This window comes from Cetorhinus maximus, chromosome 9, assembly GCF_964194155.1.
Source record: "Cetorhinus maximus chromosome 9, sCetMax3.hap1.1, whole genome shotgun sequence".
Taxonomy (NCBI): Eukaryota; Metazoa; Chordata; class Chondrichthyes; order Lamniformes; family Cetorhinidae; genus Cetorhinus; species Cetorhinus maximus.
In genome coordinates, this window is record NC_135887.1 from 413,718 (window position 1) to 439,163 (window position 25,446).

General features: G+C 42.4%; 1 long non-coding RNA gene across 4 annotated transcripts in view; it reads right to left on the bottom strand.

Moving 5' to 3' along the window:
- The window catches only part of LOC144684306 (uncharacterized), a 245,606-nt gene that overhangs the window by 128,765 nt on the left and 91,395 nt on the right, over window positions 1-25,446 (bottom strand). Inside the window, exon 3 of one of the 4 annotated variants that reach the window (XR_013577478.1) lies at window positions 2,334-2,358. The exons of the other annotated variants lie outside the window; for them this stretch is intronic. This is a non-coding gene — a long non-coding RNA (uncharacterized LOC144684306). Of the gene's footprint in view, window positions 1-2,333; window positions 2,359-25,446 lie in introns of those variants that run through there. 4 annotated transcript variants of the gene reach the window in all.

Consider the following 25,446-nt stretch of genomic DNA (forward strand, 5'->3'; position numbering starts at 1 on the left):
TTCATCTTCAATAAGGCAACATCCTTATAGATTAAACCCGGCAAAGTTTTCATAAGTACTAGAAGAAACTGATTTCATGCTTCAAAATGATATCATTGAGCCTAGTTGCAGTAACTGGAGTTCGCCTATTGTACTGGTATCGAAACCAGATGGAACATAAAGGCTGTTTGAGGACTAGCGAAAGGTGAACGCAGTGACAAGAGTGGATTCATATCCTATACCACAGTTGGAAGATTGCATTGAGAAAGTGGGACAATCAAAATTTATCACAAAGATTGACTTGCTAAAAGGATACTGGCAGGTACTGTTGTCAGAGAGAGCAAAGGATGTATCGGCTTTTGTAACACCAAGTGGACTATATCAGTTCAAAGTCATGCCATTTGGTATGAAGAATGCACCTGCGATATTTCAAAGACTGACAAACAAAGTAATTGCAGGTCTAAGCAATTGTGCTGTTTATATTGATGATCTAATCGTTTTCAGTCAGACTTGGGAGGAGCATTTACAGCAACTGGAAGAATTTTTTACTCGACTACAAGAAGCTAATTTGGTGATGAACTTGGCTAAAAGTGAATTTTCAAAAGTGCAAGTTGCGTATCTAGGCCATAACATTGGACATGGTAAGGTGGCTCCAAGAGATGCGAAAGTCAAGGCTATCACGGATTTCCCAGTGCCTACAACAAAACGAGAAGTTTTGAGATTTCTGGGCATGAGTGGATTTTACCGGAAATCTGTGCCAAATTTTAGCCAAGTGTTTGCTCCACTGACTGAACTATTAAAAAAGAACAAGAAGTTTCAATGGACACAGGAGTGTCAGAAGTCATTCGATAGTTTGAAAACTGTATTAACTACAACGCCAGTTTTGGCAGCACCCAATTATGCCAAGCAATTCACGTTGGCCGTTGTGTAAGCATATAGGTATTGGGGCTGTACCGTTACAAGAAGATGACACTGGAATTGAAAAACCAATAGGGTATTTTTCATGGAAGCTGAATGTACAACAGAGAAGATATTCAATGATCGCAAAAGAGACTTTGGGTTTTGTGTTAGCATTGCAGCATTTTGAAATTTATGTTGCAAACAATTCATCAGAAACAATTATTTATACAGACCATAATCCATGGAAGTTTTTGGACAAATTTTGAGACAAAACTGCAAGACTTTTCAGATGGCATCTATTATTACATTTAATCCAAGGATTATACATGTTGCTGGAAGAGAAAATCTGTTTGCAGATGTGTTATCAAGAGTTTGAAGCTTAAAGGAAAATTGGACATTTTTTAAACCCTGGACACTGAACTGGAGTGATTTCTGTTGATACCAAGGGCTTGTGTATATATATTGTTATGTTAATGCATGCATCTGGTAATGTAATAGTGTAATAAGTATAGGAGATAGTGTGAGATGTGTTATTTTAAAAATGAAGCCGTCTTTTAGAATTGTGATGGTTCATTTCTCGATAGGAAGGGGGATGTCATGAAACAATTGATGTAGATAATGTTATTGGAAATTACTTTTTTAAAATAGAGGTTTAGTCTGTGGGTGTGTCTGTGTGTGTTAATTGGGTTAAAGCCAGCTAGTCTGGGTGCTTTGATGTATAGTAGTTTTGAGATGTAAACAAAGAATTAGAGGACATTTGCATTTTGTTGAATAGAGCATTCAAGAGTGGGAGTGAAATCTTGCATCTAGCTAGGAGACAGCAATCAATCTTTATGTTACTAATAAAATTGGTGCTATGAAAGAGGTTTTATTGTTAGAAGAGGTGGGGTTCAAAGGGCCTGATGATACAATGAGAATTTACATTCAAAGAGAAGTGCTGGGTATAACAGAAAGCAATTTTGTGTGTGCAGAGCAGAGGCATGTAACATCAAAACCTATAAGCCTACAACTGTCTGCAAAGGAACCCAAAGTGAAAGGAACCTCAATTTGAATTTGTCAGGTGAAAATGTGTTGCCTGGTGCCTGCTTAAAGTCTATGGGTTGTTGTTGCCTTAGTGGGGATTAGTTTGGGAATTTGTTAAAAAGTTATGATAGTAGTAATTTATAACATATGTGTATATGTTTAACTTATGTGAATTAATACATTTCTCATGTAGTTTGACATAAAAACCTCTCGGGAACTGGTGGTCTTATTCCTGAATTTAGAACTGCATTTCAAACTTGAAAATATAGGTTATGACAGTTGTTTAAAGTTTCCCTCTGTAATTTTAAGTAACTTAGCTTTTAACAACTGCTGTGTCATGACAATACTGAGATGTACATAGATCTGTAAATAAATAAAAATGTTTTTTTACGAATAACAGTCTATGGTAGCATTCTTAGGATAACAGGCAAATCCTAAAGAAACCCCATCTGAACCCTGAATCCAAGACAAAACAGTTAGTAAAATTTCCATGAAACAGGCAAACAAGAGTAGGCCATTTGACCACAACAGCCTGTTCTGCCATTCAATTAGATCATGACTGATCTGTACATGAACTTATTTTACCCACCTTTAATCAATATTGCTTGATATCCTTACCTAATAAAAATTTGTTTATCTCTCAAACTTGAAAATTTCAATTGACCCAACATCCATAGTCTTTTGTTGGAGAAAGTTCCACATTTTCAATTATCTTCGTTTGAGAAAGTGTTTCTTGACTTCACCCCAAATGACCTAGCTCTAATTTTAAGATTATGCTCCTTTGTTCTGGATTCCCCCACCAAAATAAATAACATGCCTCTGTATTTACTCTGTCAACTTCTCGATTAGATCGCCCTTTTAACTCATGGGAATAAATGTTTTTTTCAGGGAGTACATTCAAACATTCTCCACAATAATACCAGGGCTTAAAGGGTTAAGTTATGAGGACAAAATTCATTACTAGGATATTAAAATAAAGATGTTGAATCAATTGTGAAGAGATTACAGTTTCAAGGTCTTCAACTAGTACAGGGTCTCTCAAATGAAAGTAAACTAGGCCACATCAATGGGAAAAGAGACAACATTCTGGAATCAGCAACTTGAAAGCAATTCCATCATTATTTCTGTTAAATGCTAGGAGACTGGTCTTTCTAACCTGCATAGACTGTGAATTTCACTTTACTGCGTTGCACAATAACTGTCTAGACAGATGCGAAAGGCAATGCAATTTCACTAAATCACTCAATGGGAAGGATTCACTTTGTATTACTTTAATAATTTGACTGCTGGTATCACCAATTTCAATACTTTTTCTCTGACATTTATTTTAAAGCATGAGTTTGATGTACCTGCTGTATTGGAAGCCTGTGACTTAAGAAAACTCACATAGACATACATGTAAATATATATATTGTTACAACCAGGTGAGGAGGAGTGAGCCGGCTCCTCCATATTCAGCCTCCTCGGTTGGTTGCAACAAAGGTTTTTTAAAAATTTATTTTCCCCATAGATGCCTCTTCCAATCCCAATGTATTTACTTTTTAATAAGGAGCCAATCAAACCAGGTTTTCTTGAGTCGAAGAAAGAATAAATTTATTAGTTACTAAACCCGAAAAAAAGTAATAAAAATGCGACAACACACACACAGGTCTCAGAAGTTGGAAAAGATATAGTCCAAATAAAAGTTAAAAGAATATACGATTAAATCCTTTGTTTGTCCTTGAGGCATAGATTGTTGAATATTGCAGCCATTTGAAGTTCGCTGGTTTCCTTTAAAATCTTGAAGTTAAATTGAAGTTCAGGTAACTGTACCCTGCTGGAGTCAATTTTAGCTTCAGAGGGAGAGAGAGAGATTCCTTACTGCTCCTGTCGGCAATGTTTCCAGATGACTTTGATTTTTCTCTCTGTTTCTGGCTTGGCAAAAACCATTTTTAAACCTCCTGTCTGTATATTCCAAGAAGGAATTTGATTACCATGTCTTGCAGTCATTGTTGTCAAATAAGTAATCGTATTTTTGATCTTTGATCTCAGAAACATTTTTGACACATTTCAAGACAGCAGAAACTAACAGGAGATGGGGTTATTTCATCCTCCACCAGGGGTTTTGAGTGTCTGTTGGGTGTATCTGGTTGGTTAGCATTTCCCATTGTCTTTACAGAATTACTGGTGAAAGTCCAACACTTTGCTTTTATATTTCCTTCTTTTCAAGGGTCCCTTTTTGAAATAGATCTTGACATCTTGACACTCCCTCCCACCCCCACCCCCCCCACCCCCCAAGATGTGAAATTCCATGCAACATGCCACGCCAGTCTGCACTGCAATCCACGCAGGAACTTTCCAGAAAAGTACAAAACCAAATACCAGGTGACTGGTGGTAGCCATCTTTGGTCAGTGTCTTATCGTGTTTTTTCTAAAAGGCCCTCTTTAAACTGTTTAATATGTTTTTGTGGTGAAATTATAGGTAGATCTTATTCAGTCACAATTTTCTACCGTCATGACAATATCGTATGCGCGCGTATATATATATCCCTATATGTATATTGAGATGGCACAGCTGATGGTAAATGCTGAGCTGCTCAAATCCCAAAGGGAAACTTGAAACAACTGCCACAACTATTTTGCAATTTGTATAAATTTCAAGGTGTGGGCTTTGAATTCAATAGTAATAAAACCACCGCGTCTTATAGATTTCTTACAAAACTAAATTAACCATTTATTAATAGAAGAAATGATTTGAAGTACATACATAGATCTACAAATTACTACTATGCTAACTTCTAAATCCCCTAGTTAATCTAACCTGGTTAACTAATTCCCTAGTTAACCGGTTACACTTTTGTTAAGGCAACAGTGAGACACATAAATTTTAAAAGATCCAGGCAAAGAAACACAGCACTCTGAACCAGTCGAATTCAAAGTGTATCTTCTTAACTTCAGTTCTTAGTAGACAGCAGCTTGAGGCTTAGATGCTAAAGGTTTTCACACTTTTTAGATCTTAGAATGCCTTTCCTTACTCACAGCCTTCTCTCCTTTATCCATATTTTCCCCTTTGAATACAAATTTTTATTGTTTCACTATGTCTTTGGACTTTATCTCTCTGATAATAAAAATCTCTCGTAGTACCAATTTTACCAGTAATATATGGGAAAAGAAACACACTGTTTCTTAACTTCTCCTGGCTAGGTGAAAAATTTCACCCCCCGCCCCCCACCCACCACACACCCCCACAACCATTTTGAATTCAAGCTAGTTGGTTTATCTAAAAATGCAAATGTTCCCTTTACACTTATATTTACCTACTTAACTTTTCAAACCTAGCTTATCTTCTGTTACATCAAAGTCTTCAGACCAGCTGCCTTTAATTCAATTAAGTCACACACACACAGACATAGACACAGACCCCACTATTACTCTACTTTACAATAAATTCCAATAACACTATGAGAATTATTGTATCTTCCTGACAATATATAATACATATATAGTTTGAGGTTTAACAGATCGGTCTAAATGCTATCAAAATATAACTAATCCTTACCCCTCACTGTTAGCAGAATCTACAAAAGCATAGATTCCATAGGGCATCCAGATCCAAATTCTAGAACTTAAAACACTAAGAATTCAGCACACAAATAGTGAAAAAAACAGCACTCGAAGCTGACAGAACTGGTATTTGCAAATGCAGCATCAGCCATTAAATAAATCATTGTGATGCCACAAGAATGCCTATTAAACAAAATTCAATACATGTACAACTAATTCGGGATGAATTAGGAAGTAAACGCTGATTGGAATGAATGCAGAAAATCAGGGCAAATGACAAACTATTGTTCTTCTGGACCTGTATCATCTGTAAGACAAACAGACAGACACACATACACACAAATGCACACAGTGAAGGAGATTTGAGCAGGCAGGAGTTTTTTAACCACTATTGTTTTATGTCCATAGCCCTTTAGCATTAACATAATCACAAGCTGAATGAAAAATTATGAAGAGGAAAAAATTCAGCCAGTGTTTCCATTATGTACTGTCAGCTAACATTTGTGAGTTATAGGAAGACAAGATCAGCCTTCCCCGCAAAGTAAATGGGCAGACTGCTTATTCCTGAAAGATGATCACTTTGGTGAGGTATCAGAGAGTTATGGACATTCATGAAACCATTTTAAAGATGAGCTGGATCTTCTTGAGAAAAAGGGAAACATAAAGGGGAATAAAATGGGAAAGAAGTAATTTCACTAGGATTTGAGGTTGGGTGGAGGGGAGGGAAGTCAGCAATTGATTTCCTAATCCATTGTGGCCAGTCTACTATATCTTGAAAGAGGATCCTAAATCCTAGACAATAACAAAAATACCTGGAAAAACTCAGCAGGTCTGGCAGCATCTGTGGAAGGGAGCACAGTTAACGTTTCGAGTCCGCATGGCTCTTCAACAGAACTAAGGAAAAATAGAAAAAGGATGAAATATAAGCTGGTTTAAGAGGGGGGGGGGTTGGGACAAGAGAGCTGGATAGAGCCCTAGTGGGGGTGGGGTGGGGTGAAGGAATCGAAAAAGGCTAAAAGTAGAGATAAAACAATGGATGGAAATACATTTAAAAATAATGGAAATAGGTGGGAAAAGAAAAATCTATATAAATTATTGGAAAAAACAAAAAGGAGGGGGAAAAAACAGAAAGGGAGTGGGGATGGAGGAGAGCCTTCATGATCTAAAATTGTTGAACTCAATATTCAGTCAGGAAGGCTGTAAAGTGCCTAGTCAGAAGATGAGGTGCTGTTCCTCCAGTTTGCGTTGAGCTTCACTGGAACAATGCAGCAGGCCAAGGATGGACATGTGGGCATGAGAGCAGGGTGGAGTGTTGAAATGGCAAGCGACAGGGAGGTCTGGGTAACGCTTGCGGACAGAACGAAGGTGTTCTGCAAAGCGGTCACCCAGTCTGCGTTTGGTCTCTCCAATGTAGAGGAAACCGCATTGGGAGCAACGAATGCAGTAGACTAAGTTGAGGGAAGTACAGGTAAAATGCTGCTTCACTTGAAATGAGTGTTTGGCCCCTTTACTTCCCCTCTACTCACCGTCCAAGGGCCCTTAATTAGCACATTCCTTAGATAATATCACCATCTTCAACACCGCTTTGTCCTTTTGTCTGTGACATTTTTTGGTTATCTCCACCTATCACTGGCCCTCTATCCAGCTCTCTTGTCCCAACACCCCCCCCCACCCCCCTTAAAGAAGCTTATATTTCACCCCTTTTCTATTTTTCCTTAGTTCTGTTGAAGAGCCATGCAGACTCGAAACGTTAACTGTGCTCCCTTCCACAGATGTTGCCAGACCTGCTGAGTTTTTCCAGGTATTTTTGTTTTTGTTTTCGATTTCCAGCATCCGCAGTTTTTTGCTTTTATCCTAAATCCGTGCCTGGTTTGAGTAGGTTCAGCATCTTTGTTTAGTTTATATCCCACTCGTTTCCTCTCAGCAAACTAATTCTTAACCAAAATTGATCTGATTAGGGACTGAATCTTGTGCTGTTATTAATTAACCCAAAACAAACTTGCGACTGGGTAAATGGCTCTTCAATGGGAAGTTTATTCTAATTTATTACATAATCTTAAATATTAAAACAACTATCTGAATGCTTATCAGTGACTGTCCTTCACCTTTCCTGCTTTCAAATGGTCAATGTGAAGAAGCCTGGAGCCATGCATTGATTCCCATTGATGTGACATTATTGTGTTTTGCTAGTCTAATACACAGGTTTAAAGAGCAAACAAATCTCAAAGTGCATCCTTCAATCCACTAAAGCTTACAGCTAAATGTAAGGGATCATGCTTGGATGACTTCTGGCCCATGTTGTCAACCAGCAATGTCAATATTAATTAATACTGATCATGTTTCCTCAGCAGCAGCAAAAAATGAGGGTTGACTTTGATCACCCAGCACAAAATGGGTGAAAGGTGAGAAAAAGAATAGCAGCAGAGACCTGGAGGAAGCAGCAGGAGTCCTGTCACAATTTCTGGATCACCTCATATTTGCGTGATGGAGATGATCTGTCAGCATGAAGTGTGCTGCTCATTAGCAGCTTGTTGATAGAGAGATGAGAAATTGGGTGGGTGTTGCCGCAACTTCTTAAAGGTCTGCAGCAACTTAAAGGAGAGATTTTTTTGTGTGCAACATAGGGAAGCCAAAAGGTGGATTTGCAGGATGATGTTTGTGGTCCCAGCAGAGCATCAAGATGTTTTGATACAGCTGTGAAGATGGAGCAACTATGCAATAGAAAGAAAGTCCTTTTACCTGTGGATGGTGGTTAGGTAACAGAGGAAATTTTGGAACAGGCATGGTGACAAAAGGCACAACACGTGAATGCCATCAGGATTTTCACCAATATCTGGCAGTGGCACTAAAAGAAATTTAATGCTCTTATCAGGAGTGCCAAGGTAAGAATTATCTCATCCTTTCAACACAGCCTGTCAAGCATCCTATCTTTACTTCAGCCTTATCAATCCTTCCCTCCCTGCTTATCATAACTATCTATAAGTCAGCATGGAAGAGCTCACTGCATATCATTTCTGCTTGAAGTCACACCCAGAATATTTGATAATGCTTTCATAACTGCTTTTCCTTCTTGGCTATATTTGCTCCTTTTATGATAAACTGTTTCATACATGGTGAGGGTTGAAAGTCTTCGCTCATGGTACATATTAACTCACTTCCACTCTTCTTGGAGGAGAACCTAGCATTCAGCAAGAGGAGGTCCTGCTATACAGCAAGCACTGACACTCATGGAAGAGGCTACCATTGATTTAATTGGAGACCACAGCAGTGGATTGCTAGTATAGTAGTTATGTTACTGGACTAGCAATCCAGAGGCCTGGTGTAATGATTGGGTTTCTGCAAATCTAAGTATCTACATCCTTTGCTGTTTGTGATATATATCAATGATTTAGACTTAAATGTAGGAATATGATTAAGAAGTTTGCAGATGGCATAAAAATTGGCTGCGTGGTTGCTGGTGAGGGAGAAAGTTGTAGACGTCAGGAAAATATCAATGGACTGGTCAGACGGGTAGAAAACTGTGGGGTAATACATTTGGGGATGGGAAAAAAGGCAAGGGAATATGCAATAAATGGTAGGATACTGAGGCATGTAGAGGAACAGGGAGACCTTAGACTGCATACCCACTGATTCCAGGCACCGGAACAGATAGATAAGCTGGTTAAGACAGCATACAAGATACTTCTGTTATTGGCCGAAGCATCGGGTATAAGAGCAGGGAGATTATGCTAGCACTGTATAAAGAACGAGTTAGACAGCCATTAGGGTAGTGCACACAGTTCAGGCCACTGCGTTACAGGAAGGATTCGATCACACCAGAGAGGATGCAGAGAAGATGCACAAAGATGCTGCCAAGTGTGGAGAAGTTTAGCTATGAGGAAAGATTGAATAAGCTGGCAGAAGTGTTAATGTGACCCTGAGCTTTCAGTTGCCTGTCATTTTAATTCTCCACCTTACTTACACACTGACCTCTCTATCCTCTCCCTCCTGCAATGTTCCAATGACCCTCAATGCAAGCTTGAGGTACAGCACCCCATCTTTCAACAGCCTTCTGGACTCAACAATGAGTTCAACAAGTTTGGGTCATAAACTCTGCAGCCATTTTGTTTCTTTTTTCTTTATTTGTTTGTCTTTTTCTCCCTCATTGATTTCAGACGGCAGCTATACATGACCCTGCCATTCACACTTCCTCCAGACACCTCTTGTTTCTTTGCTTGACTTGTTCCCTTCGGCCTTCCCTCATGGACACTTCTGTCATTTAATCTTTCCTGTTTTCCATCCTATCACAGACCTTCCCTCTTGTTCTATTTTTCTCACCCTTCCTTCCCCCTTTCATTTGCTGATAACCTATTACATTTCTAACTTTCCCCGATTCTGATGCAAGGTCACAGGCCTGAAACATCAGCTCTGTTCCTTTCTTCACAGATGCTGCCAGACCTGTTGAAAATTTCCAACATTTCTTGATTTTATTTTAGATTTCTACTATCTGCAGAATTTTGCTTTTGGATAAGCTGGAGTTGTTTTCTTTTGAATAGAGGTGGCTGAGCAGAGATTTAGTTGAAGAGTTTAAATTATGGCGGGGGGTATAGATAGATTGGGTAGGAAGGACCTATTTCCTATTGTACAGAGGTCAATACCAAGAGGGCATAGATTTAAGTTAATTGATAAAAAGCAGTAGTGTGGGGGTGGGGGGAGGTGGTTGAGGAGAAACTTTTCACCCCATGAATGGTTGAGGGCTGATAGAATTAGAAGCAGAAGCCCTTAATATATTGAAAAATAGTTGGAAATGCACTTGAAGTGCTGTAGCTTACAGGGTTACCTGTAACCCCAAGAGGTGGAAAGTGGGATTAGGTTGGATAGCTCTTTTGGGCCCACACAAACATGATGAGCAACAATGCCTCCTTCTGTGCTGCAAATTTTCTATGTTATGATAACCCAATAATGTATTCTGCTACCACTCATCTTCCAGTGATTAACTACAGCCCAACACTTGTCCCTCTCCCCTTTATCTAGGTCAACCAGATGACTCGGTTGCTGCTGTCAAGTAGACAAATGAGGATAACTCTGAAGACAATACACCATTACTCTCTCTTACCTGGTTAAGCACCAGCAGAGGCGTCCCACTTGACTTACAGTAAGCTCAAGGTGACGGTAGTAGAGGAACTCACAAGTTGAGCAGAGCAGGTAGAAGTAAGAAGGAAAGTCCAGGAATCGGAAGGCCAGCTCATGTTGTATCTCAGATGAAGAGATGTAGAACACAGGGGTCTAGCAATTACAAGAAGATGATTTTTGAGTGTCAACAATTGCTCCATGTAATGAGCTGCCTGTTGGCTGCAGCTGCTCCAGAGGTACCCAGTATAATGAGGGAGAACTTGCATGTGTGCAAGAGCATGTATGAAGTGTTGTATATGCAATGCGTTATTTTGAGTTGGCCTTTGTGCACTTTACTGCAGGTGGTGGTGGTTAGGATCTGACCTTTAAACATTCCTCACCTTTAGCGGCCAACCTAGGTCATATTCCTAAGTTTTTTTCTCTTTTTCTTATTCCTATGTTCAAGAAGATAGGAATGGCACACAAATGGGGTGGTGCATCAACACGAGGCAGTTGGAAAGTAGAGGAACAGTTCTAAGGGTTCATCGTGGCGTTTGCTAAAGGATTCCTGAATTCTGGAAGAAATGTTCACATGCAAGATTTTTAAAGAAGGTTAAGACTCAAGGAATTATTAGCAAAATGGCAAGCTGGTTTGTAAACAACCTTGATGATAGAAACAGAAGGTAATGATTTATGGAAATATGTATTTGATAAGAATGAGCAATTTTGGGCATCATCTTCAAAAGAATATTGATGCATTCGGCATGGTTCAGAGAAGGAGATTATTCCAAGATTTAGGGCTGGGGATCAACTAATTAATCAGAAAGTTTGTATAATTGCTGCAAAGTACCTCGTGAATTAACATTGTTGTTGTACATTAATGTGGGGACTAGCATTAAAACATTAACACAGGCAGAAAATATAAATCATCTTCATTAAACAGTGTGTGTAATTCCTTTTGAAGAATCTCCCACACCCACATTTTTATATAATATTCTCATCTCCCTTCCCCTTCTCCACGATCCACTTGCCATCACCTCTGTCAATTGTGCTGTTGAACTAGCTGTTGATATGTGTTTGAAGAGAACCTGGGTCAAATTGAAGAGCAGAATTGCCTGTTCCCTTTTACAACTCCAGGTTCACGCTTCTCCTGATGATGTGACTAAGTGTACCTGTGCAGCCTGCCAATCCAACTGGGTTGAAGCACCATTGCTTAACCACAGATTTCCTTAAAAGGATAATATCTAAATGAAGATAATTTTACGCAAGGAGACGGCTTGTCAGCAACTATTCCGAAAAGGGCTTGGCTGCAGTCTCACATCTATCCGCTGCCTTAATTAGTTGTAATTATACTCCTCCTGCTAATAATGTACAGTTTCAGAATGATCAATCTTTATTGTAATATGGTGTGGAAGAGCTCTGATTGTCTCTGTTCCTTCCATAATATCAAATCTAAAAGTTAAATCAGAATAGAGTATATTTAACTTGAACAGATTTAATTTCTTGAGCTCTCCATCACATTATCGCTGAAATACAGTCAATGCTTTCTGGTTTAACATAGGGTTGATTTTAAAGGATTCACATCAGACAAATAATTTGGCCTGTGATTGATTTCTGGCAGGCAATGCCACCTAAAGCAGTTCTCCTACCCTGTCAGTTAGAAGTTGCAATAAATTAATAGGCTAACTACACAACACAATGCAATCGATGCCCAGTTGTTTAAAATACAACTTGGATTTAAATAGTGCCTTTAACGTAGGAAAGCTTCCCATGGTACTTAACAGAAGCATAATTAGACAAGAATTGACACATAGCCAAAGCCGGAGATATTAGATGGAGCAGCTTAAAGCTTAGCAAAAGACGTAGGTTTTTGGAAAACAGTATCATTATCTCACCACTTCAGCTTTATGCTAGGCGCAATGCTCATGAACTTTTTAACCTTAGTTTTTAATCTAACAGGATGGTTGACTCTCTTGTCAACTCACAGCTAATCATAGAACCATAGAACCATAGAACACTACAGCACAGAAAACAGGCCATTCGGCCCTTCTAGTCAGTGCCAAAATATTATTCCGCTAGTCCCATTGACCTGCACCTAGTCCATAACCCTCCAGACCTCTCCCATCCATGTATCTATCCAATTTATTCTTAAAACTTAAGAGTGAGCCCGCATTTACCACGTCAGATGGCAGCTCGTTCCACACTCACCACTCTCTGAGTGAAGAAGTTCCCCCTAATGTTCCCCCTAAACCTTTCCTCTTTCACCCTAAAGCCGTGTCCTCTCGTGTTTATCTCTCCTAATCTAAGTGGAAAGAGCCTACTTGCATTTACTCTGTCTATACCCCTCATAATTTTGTAAACTTCTATCAAATCTCCCCTCATCCTTCTACACTCCAAGGAATAAAGTCCTAACCTGTTTAATCTTTCCCTGTAACTCAACTTCTTAAGACCCGGCAACATCCTAGTAAAAAAATCATAAAATCATATAATCATAAAAACTCAACCACCATTCAAGAATTGGAGCTCTGTGCTGAACTCTACTTCCCCTGGCTACAGAGCAATGGGCGTGTAGGTGTGTATGAATGTGAAATACCGTGTTGACCTCAATGGGTAACTGCCCAGTATGGCACATAGGTTTAAATTACCCCAAGAGATTCTGTGCCACTGAAAGAGCATTAATTCTATTAGTATTTTGTTTTTTAAATCAACATTAAAAAGCAGGTGTCAAAAGTTGCTCTTTGCAGCAGTTCAACTTTTAAATGGGTTACTGATGGTGAAATACACTTTGCTGTTTGAGATGAATCCATGCAGGATGCTCTCCTATAAGACAGAGCTGTGATAGTATTTTCCACTAGATGGCGCATTTGAACAGGTCCAGCACCAGTGGAATTGTGAAAGGAAAGGCTTGACAAAATTTCAACGGATTCCCTGGAATTTACAAAATATCTCCTTATCTATACTTTTTTGAAGCAGTTGTTAATTTGTTTTTAAATAAGAAAAATCTGGACTTACTGTTCTGTTATTATCAAAATGATTGCTAAGCAAATCACAATACCACAATGTTATTGTCAATAACTCCCATTCTTTAATTTTCTGGCAGTGTTTGATTAAATCTTTTAATAAGCAGAATATTTAATAAGATGCACCATTACCTTATTGTTAGACAAATAACTTTAGCTGTTGGTAAAGGTGATAACAACTGCTGACTGTTATTTGTGTATTTTACAATTTGCTCTCTGTCTCTTGAATCCTACAAAGGATGTTTCCATGGATACTGGTTATCCTTTGGTTCTCCTACTGATTGGTTGTTCTTCATATGGACTCCATCAGGCTATTCAACCTTCGTGGCATCACAGCTAAGCCTGATCCTTGTTCTCATCCAATGTTAATTTTCAAATACAGATCACCGGGTAGAAGGTGGAAGCAGGCTCCTCATTTTTGACATTTTTGACCAGTTGGAGTACCATTACTGGTAAGATCAGTGAATAAAGCACAAACCAAGAATCAAACTCTGAATCCCACTGTTCCATAATGGGAAGTGAACATTATCAAATCGAGCCATCAAGCTATTTGTGTTAATGCTTCCATTTGTTAAAAAGATATATTTTTGAGAACTATCATTTAAGACTTTTTATCATCAAGATTATTGAGGAAATATCTATTTTTTTCTGTAAACCTCCCTTAAAGTTCCTGGAAAATTTTACCAAAACATTTCACAGTGAAAAACTGTACATCCATGTATTTTGTAGTAAATTGTCAAGACCCGTGCCTTGGTCATGCTTAGCATTTTATGGTCCAGAAATGTAACTGGAAGGATTGGTGCATTTTTAAGGCCCTTAGTTAAATGAGCTGTTACACATTTGTGAAACGCAGTTTGATTCATTAAAGCATCAAAAATTAGAGATTACAAAGAGTTCGCATCTCAAGAATGTACAATGCAAAGACAAAACAGAGTAAAAAGAAAGTGAAGGCATTAGCACTTTTCTCTCTCTTCGCAACAAGTTTACCCAGTCAATTGCTGAGGCATACAGATCAGGAAGAGCCCAAGCTTGGTCCCAACAGCTGGATTTAATGGAGCCAGTCGTGGTGGGGAACATGGGCCTGAATTTTACTCTTGGCGAGCACGCGCAATTGGTGGTCTGGGAGCCGTCGGGAAATGAGGCCCAACCCGTGATCGGTCCCTGACTGCGATTTCACACTGGCCAATTAACGGCCAGCCAGTGCTGCCAGGGTGGGGGTGAGGGCGGGAAGAGGGCGGGTAATGATGTTTCCGTGGGCACAGGTGAGCACTGTGAGCATGCTCCCTGAAGGTAGACAGCTGCCTCTGGAAGCTGCAGACCTGAAAATGATCAAATAAAGGTTTAAAAAGCTGCAAAAAAAATGTCCATGTATTACAATCAAACACCTGAAAATATAGCTGATAAATGTGCTGTCCACAGAGATTTATTTTTATTTTATTTCATAACGGAAATTTCACCCCACCCTTGGATTAGGTTTGCTGAAAAGTGTAAAGGCCGCCTGGCCGATTTGCCCGTCTGCGAACAGTAAGGTTGGACAGGCCATGAAAAATCGGAGACAATTGCGCCGTTAGTGGGCTTAATTGCCCTCTTAATTGTCAGTGGGTGTGCATCCGAATTTTGCACATGCCCGCCAAGCGAAATATCACACGGGTGCGCAATGATGTCAGCGTCTCCTCGCGCGATTCTATGCCCGATTGGGTCGAGCATGCGCCCACCTGCGGGGCGTAAAGTTCTGCCCCATGGTAACCGGACCCACTTCATCGTGGGAAGGACCCCACGTCAGTCTCCCAGCGGCGGCAAAACCCAGCCCTGATTAAGTGGGAGGGCAGAAGGGGCTGACAGGGATACCCGGCCACCAGTGCGGGGGCTGCCAATTAGACTCATTAATGAGCCCACTGCAATTTATTGGTTGCTCAAGGGAGTCGCACAGCTTTCCTGTGCCCTTGGAAGGCCAGCCAGCAACATCCCGGTGGGGGAGGTCTTTCCTGGTCAGCAATTCTGTGCCCAATGGAGGGACCCAGCATTCGACAGGAGGGTTAGGCCACTGAAAGCCAAACCCTTGCTCTTGCATCCAACCGCCCCACTCCCAGACTCCTACCTCATGACCCCCAATCCACCCTCACTCACATTTGGCCTAGGGTACCATAATAACTCTGGACCTCTGATGGGTGCAGTGCCACCAGCAACCACCACTCCCACTGGCACTGGCTGCAATGATGAGCTGCTGGCCTTTGATTGGCTGGCAGCTCTCGGTGGGCAGGAGTTCCGCCACTGGAGACCTCAATCGCAGGGAAGGCCCAGTGGTGGCCATTTAAGTACCTGAAGGGCACTTGATTCTGTCAAGCCTCCCCCATGGAAAGCTTCTCCGCCGGTTCTCTGACTGGTGGGTGAGACCCCTGTTGGCTTCACAGAATCCTGGCCAAAATCTATTCTGTATTAGGTAATCATATCCAACAATGTGATAGGAGCTGCGATGCCTTGGGATTAGGAAAGCAGAATTGGCCAGAGGCCCCTCTGATAATTGCTAATCCCTGGGGCATCTGTGCATGTGTAGATGTTAGGTGAGCTAATTAGGCTGTATGACCCTGGCTCCCAATCAAGCAACATCTTGATTCTAAAATTCTCATTTATTTTCAAATGCCTCCATGACCTCGCCCCTCCCGATCTCTGTGATCTCCTCTAGCCCCGCAGCCCTCCGAGATATCTGCGCTCCTCTCAGTCTGGCCTTTTGAGCATCCTTCATTGGTGGCCACATCTTCAGTTGCCTGGGCCCTAAGCTCTGGAATACCCTCCCTACACCTCTCCGCCTCTCTACCTCACTTTCCTCCTTTAAGACACTCCTTAAAACCTGCCTCTTTGACCAAGCTTTTGGTAATTTGACCCAATATCTTCTTGTGTGGCTTGGTGTCACACTTCATTTAAAATGTTCCTGTGAAGCGCCTTGTAGAGTGTTATTATGTTAAATGTGCTATGTAAATATAAGGTGTTGTTGTTGTTGTAGGCTTAATTCTGATTTCCTTTAAGATGGAATAGACTTTCGACAGTTACTGTCAAGATTCAAACATGAATAATGGCTGCTTATACAAGACAGGACAGTCTTGTCCCTACCTCTGGGCTAGAAGCTTCAGGTTCAAGTCCCAGCTCAGGTTTTGAAGGCCAAGGAAGATGCATTTATAACATGACCAAACAGGTTGATTATCAGCCTGTAAATCCTTCCAATACACCTGATGGCAGGCAGTAAGAGTGGGAGAGTTTCCTGGTCAACCATACTTTTTTTTTGTAAAAATATACTTTATTCATAAAATATCTTCAATCACATTCCAAACCATTTCAAACACAACATTACAAGGGTACAATCCAGGTTAAACTTTTACAAAATGTATCACCAGGTGCTTCAGTACAAACAATATTACAATCATTTACAGCCTTTCATTTTGATCTGTACAGCCCGAGGGGCTCTAAACAGTTCCCAGTCTCTCGGTGCGCTGTGGTAGAAAGGTCTTAGACAGCGACCCTTCCCCATTGCGCCTTTGCGGCAGCTGCCCCAAGCTTTAGTGCGTCCCTCAGCACGTAGTCCTGGACTTTGGATTGTGCCAGTCCGCAACAATCGGTCGGGGACAACTCTTTGTGCTGGAAGACCAACAAGTTTCGGGCAGACCAAAGCGCGTCTTTCACCGAGTTGATGATCCTCCAGCTGCAGTCGATGTTTGTCTCGGTGTGTGTCCCTGGGAACAGCCCGTAGAGCACAGAGTCCTGTGTCACAGAACTGCTCGGGATGAACCTCGACAGCAACCACTGCATCTCTCTCCAGACTTTCTTTGCAAAGGCACAATCCACAAGGAGGTGAACAACGGTCTCTTCCCCACCACAGCCACCTCGAGGGCAACGTGCAGAGGGGGTGAGACTCCTGGCGTGTAGGAAGGATCTGACGGGGAGGGCCTTTCTCACCACCAGCCAAGCTACGTCTTGGTGCTTGTTGGAAAGTTCTGGCGATGAGGCATTCTGCCAAATGACTTTGACAGTCTGCTCGGGGAACCATCCCACAGGGTCCACCCTCTCCTTTTCCCTCAGGGCCTCTAGGACGTTACGTGCTGACCACTGCCTGATGGACTTGTGGTCAAAGGTGTTTTTCTGCATAAATTTTTCCACCAGGGACAGGTGGTACGGCACGGTCCAACTACTTGGAGCGTTCCGCGGCAGCGTGGCCAGACCCATCCTTCGCAACACCGGGGACAGGTAGAACCTCAGCACGTAGTGACACTTGGTGTTTGCGTACTGAGGGTCTACGCACCGCTTGATGCAGCCACACACAAAGGTGGCCATCAGTATGAGGGCGATGTTGGGCACGTTTTTTCCCCCTTTATCTAGAGGCTTGTACATCGCGTCCCTGCAGACACGATCCATTTTCGACCTCCAGATAAAGCGGAAGATGGCTCGAGTGATCGCCATCGCGCAGGAGTGTGGAATGGGCCAGACCTGCGCCACGTACAGCAACAGCGAGAGTACCTCACACCTGATGACCAGGTTCTTACCCGCAATGGAGAGGGAGCGTCGCTCCCACATGCCCAGTTTCCTTTTCACCATAGCCACTCGCTCCTTCCAGTTTCTAACGCATGCCCCGGTCCCTCCGAACCATATCCCCAGCACCTTCAGGCCGTCAGCCCTGACAGTGAAGGGGACAAAGGATCGGTCAGCCCAGTTCCCAAAGAACATGGCCTCGCTCTTCCCACGATTTACCTTGGCTCCCGAGGCCAGTTCGAACTGGTCGCAGACGTGCATCAGTCTGCGCACCGACAGCGGATCCGAGCAGAAAACGGCGACGTCGTCCATGTACAGGGAGGCTTTTACCTGAGTGCCTCCACTGCCTGGGATCGTCACTCCTCTTATGCCCGGATCCTTCCTGATGGACTCGGCAAAGGGTTCTATGCAGCACACGAAAAGGACAGGCGAGAGAGGACAGCCCTGCCTGACTCCGGATTTAATCGGAAAGCTATCTGTTTCCCACCCATTGATTGAGACTGCGCTACTGATGTTAGTGTAGAGCAGTTGGATCCAATTTCGAATTCCCTCCCCAAAGCCCATTTTGGAGAGCACATCCCCCATGTAGGTGTGCGATATTCTGTCAAAGGCCTTCTCCTGATCCAAGCTGATGAGGCAGGTATCCACACCCCTGTCCTGTACATAGGCAATCGTATCCCTGAGCAGCGCCAGGCTGTCAGAGATCTTCCTGCCTGGCACAGAGCAGGTCTGGTCAGGGTGAATCACCAATTCCAGAGCGGATTTGACCCGGTTGGCGATGACCTTGGACAGAATCTTATAGTCCACATTCAACAGTGAAATGGGTCGCCAATTTCTAATTTCCTCCCTTTCCCCCTTGTGCTTGTAGATGAGGGTGATGATGCCTTTCCTCATGGATTCTGACATGCTGCCGGCCAGGAGCATACTCTCGTACACTTCTAGCAGGTCTGGGCCGATCAAGTCCCACAGAGCCGAATACAACTCCGCCGGCAGGCCGTCGCTTCCGGGGGTTTTACTCTTCTCGAAGGACTCGAGGGCCTTAGTCAGTTCGTCAGGAGTTAGCGGTTTGTCTAGGCTCTCCCGCGTACTGTGGTCTAAGACCTCCGTGATAGAGGACAGGAAGGACTGGGAGGCCGTGCTGTCCGTGGGCTTCACGTCATACAGTCCGGCATAAAAGGATTTGCTGATCCTCAGAATGTCGGACCGTGATGACTTTACTGAGCCGTCTTCTTCCTTCAGGCTGCTGATCACAGAGCGCTCTCTGTGTCCTGGTCAACCATACTGCAGAAGGCAATGGGAAACCACTGCAGTACTCAGCATAATAACATCGACCAATCCAATGGAGGCCCATGGTTGTCAACACCCTCTTAGGGTATGGTATCGGAAGAAGGAGGAGTATATGAGGTTACACAAGGTGATGCCTATGGATTTTTACCTCTGTAAGAAATCAATGCTTTCAAGAAGCAGGGAACAGGATAAAATTGCCATAAAAGAATTACAGTGCTACTTCCTTGTACAAAGGAGTGGTACATACTTCAGACCATGAATAATACTTTCTATACTCATGGTATAAATTGGTCATATAGTGGTGAACTCTTCAAAATGATTCATATTACACCTACAAGTACCAACCACTGAAGTTATTGATCATGAGTCATGCAGTTGACCTCCCTCCATTGCTCATGATATACAAATCACAATTAACAATGCATTATTCAGTGCCCTCTGCTCTTTTCATTCAGAGCAGAGTTAACTGTTGTTTTCATCATTTCTGAACCTTTTGTTCAGTTCAAAATTGATGGTGCATGGGAAGAGGCAGGGGGCATAAGCGTGGTTGGACTTCTGATTTATTGATTTCGTTAGATTCAGATTTGTGTAGAAGTGGGCCTATACTTTTTCTTAAAACTGAGGTTTCGGGGACCTGATTTTAACTGTGTGTGTGTGTGTTTGTGTGTGTGTTAATGGGTTTTGAGTGGGTTCCAATTCACCACAAGGTGTCCACTTTACAATTTAGAAACTTCCACACAACACACTCAAAAATAAATTGGCCTGGTCCAAAAATGATGGTAACACCACTTGTGAGTTCATAGAGTCACAGAGTCAGAGTTATACAGCACAGAAACAGGCCCTTCAGCCCATCGTGTCTGTGCCAGCCATCAAGCACCTATCTATTCTAATCCCATTTTCCAGCACTTGGCCCTGTAAGCGGTGGCATTTCAAGTGCTCATCTAAATACTTCTTAAATGTTGTGAGGGTTCCTGTCTCCACCACCCCCTCAGGCAGTGTGTTCCAGATTCCAAACACCCTCTGGGTGAAAAAAAAATTCCTCAAATCCCCTTTAAACCTCCTGCCCCCTTACCTTAAATTCTGATTATTGACACCTCTGCTAAGGGGAAAAGTTTCTTCCTACCTACCCTATCTATGCTCCTCATTTCTGTTACTGGTAACATCATTTTACGTGCCTTTTTGCTTTTCCTTTTGTTTTGTTGAATTTATTGGTGTCAGACAGGCAGGGAGTCAGGGACACTGCAAACGATGAACAACTTGACACATGGCACAGTGACCTTCATCTCAGTTTATCTCTGGCAGCGTGAATAATTTCAGATTTATTATATATTAAAAGAAACAGATCATTGAACTGGCATCTTTTTCTTTAGTAACATAGAGTGTTCAAACAGAATGAGGGAAAGGCAACATTTTCTGTGGATGACAACAGATTACGGTGAATACTGGAGGTGAGAAGCTGGATGAATATTCTAGTGTCTTGCTTGATTAGCTTTAAGGTTCAGGGAACGTCTATACAAACTTTCCCTCAGCTAAGTGAGACGATTCTAGTTCGCAATAAAGTAGATTGTTCACAGGCTGTGGAAGTGGCAACCTTAATGAGTTGAATGGCTTTTTGTTCCCTGCGACAGTCATGAAGCACAAACCCTATTATTTCTGAGGTTCATGTGTTTTAGAAGCTATTGCTGTTTAATGTCTGTCCCAATGATATGCTATCTGCTGCTTCAAGCCAAATGTATCAACTTGTTGATAAACATTTTAAGAGTAAGAGAAGAAAACCTTCATTTTAAAAATCCCTTCAGTCCAAAATTGAAATACTTGCTTAGGGAATAGCTTGAGAAAAATTCCTAGACACCACTGAGAAAAAAGACAATTAAAAATGAGCTTCCAGCTCATTTTGTTTCATTTTGTTTTCATTTTCCTGGGGTGGGACCGGAAGATTCCACCCATTTTTTTTGTAACATTCTTTTAGGGAAAGGGGGCAAATAAAGAAAGTGTTTAATTACCCAAATAAATATTAGAATACAAGTCAGCTATTTGATGTTGTTTATTACACCATAGTGGAACCGACATTGGTAGGTTACTCAAATCTATATAGACAACCCAAGAAGGTTTAGAAAGGCTTAATCGAAATGGGATGGAGACTGCTCTGCTTTGCCAATTTTTCAAGATTTCCCTTCATTCTGCCTCCACCACTTAGCCACTCTCACGTTCTCTGCAGTCAATTTTATATCGCTCCTGATTTTAACATTCCCTTAAAATCGTTGGAGAATAAAATTGTGCAGCTGATCCAATCCCATCAGTATCCCACTAGGTCAGTTAGGATAAAATTACCCCCAGTGTCTCATATTTGCCTTTATTTCTCTTATTATGCTTTTTAATGGCTCATTCTGATATCATTTCAGCCATTTAACCACCTCCTTTTCTTCGGTTTAAGTACTTTACAGCTTATCTATTACTTTTCCTCTGTGTGTATTTGTGATTTTCCTTCGCTCTTCACCGTACTCTGTTCCTTTTCAAATACTGTTCACCAGAAGAATCCACACTCGAAGCATCTTGTCTACTCTCTCCATGGGTGCTCTTTTCTTTCCCTTCATGGTCTTGCTTGACCAGCTGTGAGCCTCCAGTAATTTCTGATTTTGTTTCATTTTTCAGAAGCAGTATTTGCTTCTTGCACATATTGCTTGCGGAGTCTTTTTCTGTGTCAATCCCATGCAACGTGAGTAAATAATGAAAATAGTGCATTGATAAAGGATTTTAAAAAGGCGCAAAAATGTCTTTACAGTGTCCTATAAATTTGAAAAATGAGTCTCACTTTGTCTTTACCACATCTACGAATATCAGACAATAGCACTGAAATCCCTCAACAGCCTCCAGCCACAGAGTGTGGGAGCACCTGGAATTATGGTATAAATGGCTAAAAACAGCTGTTTATTTCTTTGTAAATCCTTTGTGTGTTCTACCAATCTCCCAGTCAAGGTTATACCTGCAGAAATTCAGAACCTAGATTCTACAGTCAAATAGGCTACAACAGTGATTGTCTAGACAGCATATCAAAAAATGCACATGAGTCAGGTTCTTGAGGGCTGCTGGAACCTAAACTGTGTCCCAGGCCAGACAACATCTTAGGAGGGAAAGGGGAAAAATTGGTGAAAATAGTGTGAAGCAATATTCAGAATACTTCTGCTTTGCAAACATTGGCAGTAATTTCACAACTTATTTGTCATACTTTAAAATGATCTTATTGACTTTAACGGCTTTTGACTTTAACTGTGACATTTTATAATGTATTGAGGCGAAATGCTTTAGTAGAAATGTGAATTTGGAGCATTTGAGCATTTTCAATGTCAGTTCCACTATGGTGTAATAAACAACATCAAATAGCTGACTTGTATTCTAATATTTATTTGGGGTAATTAAACAATTTCTTTATTTGCCCCCTTTCCCTAAAAGAATGTTAAAAATATGGGTGGAATCTTCCGGTCCCACCAGCAGTGAGAAGCTTGATGGGTGGGGGAATGTAATTTGGCAGGAGACTAAAAATCAGTTTCCCAATGGTGGGATGAACTTTAGGAATTAAATTCTTGGGACTTGAGAGGGGGGTTAAGGGTGGGTCGAGCTCCCTGAAGAACAATATAGGGAAGCCCTTTCTCGTGCAGGAGCAAGTCATGCACGCTCTTTAAAAGCCACCTCATCGGAATTAAGTTTCCCCTCCAAAATAAGTTCCCCACGAGTGAGAAGTTAGAACGTTCACATTTATGACTGTATATAAGTGGTGTACACCAGGCGAGCTTGACTTCTTCCTAGACTTTGAAGTGAGGAGGCGCTGCTTTGACCTTCTTGGGGACTGCTCACAAATCTCAGTCCCTTGACTCATATCGAGTGCCGGCAGGCAAAGCTGAGCGAAGGCTGGACACAGGAGGCAGACTAAATGGGGAAGGGTTGAAGGGAGGTAGGGTGGAAGGGTGGACCGGAGGCTGGACATGGCAGGCAGGATAAGGGGGGAAGGGGGTCGAGTGGAAGGGTGGAGTGGACGCTGGACAAAGGAGACTGGCTAAGAGGGGGAAGGAGGAGAGGCTGTCCAGGGATGGATGGAAGGGGTGAGTGAATGTGAGGGTGCAGGAATGGGGGAATGAGGGAAGGGCCTTGTTTGTTGGGTCTGGGGCTCCTTTGGTTGGGTGGGAGAGGGGTGTCTGGGCAGAGATGGTGATAGAGAGATGGTCCTAGAGGGTGGAGTTGGTGCTGTCTATGGTTAGGTCCTGGGGATTGAACTGAGGATACTGGGCAGCAGAGGGAACGGTCACAGTGAGGGTGTGGGGGTGGCAGTGTGATGCGGTAGGATGACAGGTCCAGGGTGATGGTTGGGTAGCTGAAGGTTTCACGGAGGGGGGTCATGGAAATGGACAAAACAATGGCTCGGATCATGAGAGGGGTCAGGATTGGGAGTGGGGGGCATACAGTTTGTAACTGGTGTAGGCTCAGAGGGGAAAGAAAGCATGATGGTTATAGGTGCAAGGCTAATGGGGGATGATTCAAGGGTGACAGAGGGGAGGGGAATCATATTGGGTGGGTCAAGGGTGTTGGGGGGAAGACAGTGGGAGGGTAGAAGGTGGTGGAATGAGTCTCAAATTTCACCATTTTGAGATTTTCAGCTATGCAACACTGTCACTGGAACTGTGATCCCTCAAAGTGGGAGGAGGGCCTTTTCAGGTGGTGGAGTTCAAGGTGAGCACAATTGGTTGACTAAAGGAACACCCTAATAATCATGAGGCAACTGGATAAGAACCATGCTCAGTTGTGTTCTCCTCTCTACGGTGAAGCCCACACGGCAGCAGGTTTGCTCTCTGACTCATGGGTCTCATAACATCGAGATCCAAGTAAGGTCTGGAGCAGCCTTCAGTCAGTGCGATTTGCCATCTGCTGCTGTCAGAGGCAGGAATGAAGGGAGGGAGAGGGGTGGATGCCTCCAAGGGGCATGGTTGGTGGATGGCAGCCAACTCCCAATCTCCATCCCCTCAGTGAATGGTCATTGCTGACGAGGGCTCATGGGGAAGTCTTTCTATGCTGCCAAAGCAGTGGTCTCTCTATAGAGTCTCGAGGGTAATGGAGTCAAGCAGAATGGTATCGAGGGGCGGAGTTCTCGGACATGGCTGTCATCAACCTAGTCAAAGAACAACAGCTCCATACTCATTCATGTATGAATGGGGGCAACACTCATCTCTATTTCTCCAGGATGTTCCTTCACCTGGAAGGGATGGGATGGGGATGTAATGTCTAGGCCAAAACCAGGCACAGGTCTTAGCACTGGCTTGGTGGTTCTGGGATGGAGGCAAACCTAAATGGAATATACTCAGTAGATTGATTACTGAAATTCATTCACAGATCCACTGAGAACTAGATGATGCAGGCTCTAAGCAACCCTGTCTTGCCACTGGCCCTCATCCAGATGAGAAGGAGGACTGACCAGTGCAGGTTGGAACAAGGCCAGGAGGAGCAATGGTCTGAGCACCAAGGGGCAGCAGGACCTAAAGAAAGTTAGGATACTGGCAACCAAGTCAGTGCAACCGTGAGCATTGGCCCGACCATAGGTATATCACAAGTGTTGCAGCTATTCAGGACAGCGCACCAATTTGTCCAGTTCCACCTGGATCCTGAAAGCCTAGCACAAAAGCATTGGGTTTTGCAGCAATCTCAGAATTCTCACAAGTGCAAGGGATTGATGGCACACGTGTGGCCTTGAGAGCTCCCTGTCAACAGCCAGTCACATAGATCAATAGGAAAGGTTTCCCACTTTGAACGTGCAGGTGATATGCGATCAGACATCACATTTAAACACATCATGAACAGCCAAGTCCCAAATTGGTGCCTAACCATGTGGTGGCCGAGCTCGCTCTGAATGAGAAAAAAATTAAATTAAATTAACAAATAATCAGCAGTTAAAGAAAAACCAGCAGAAGCTGGGAATCAATGATTTCAAGACCGAAGAACCCTCAGATAGTGCAAGAAAGGCTCAGAAAGGTCAATCCAGAGAGATGCTGCTGAGAATTTTAAAACACAGAAATTGCAAACGCCATTACTGTGGGGCCAC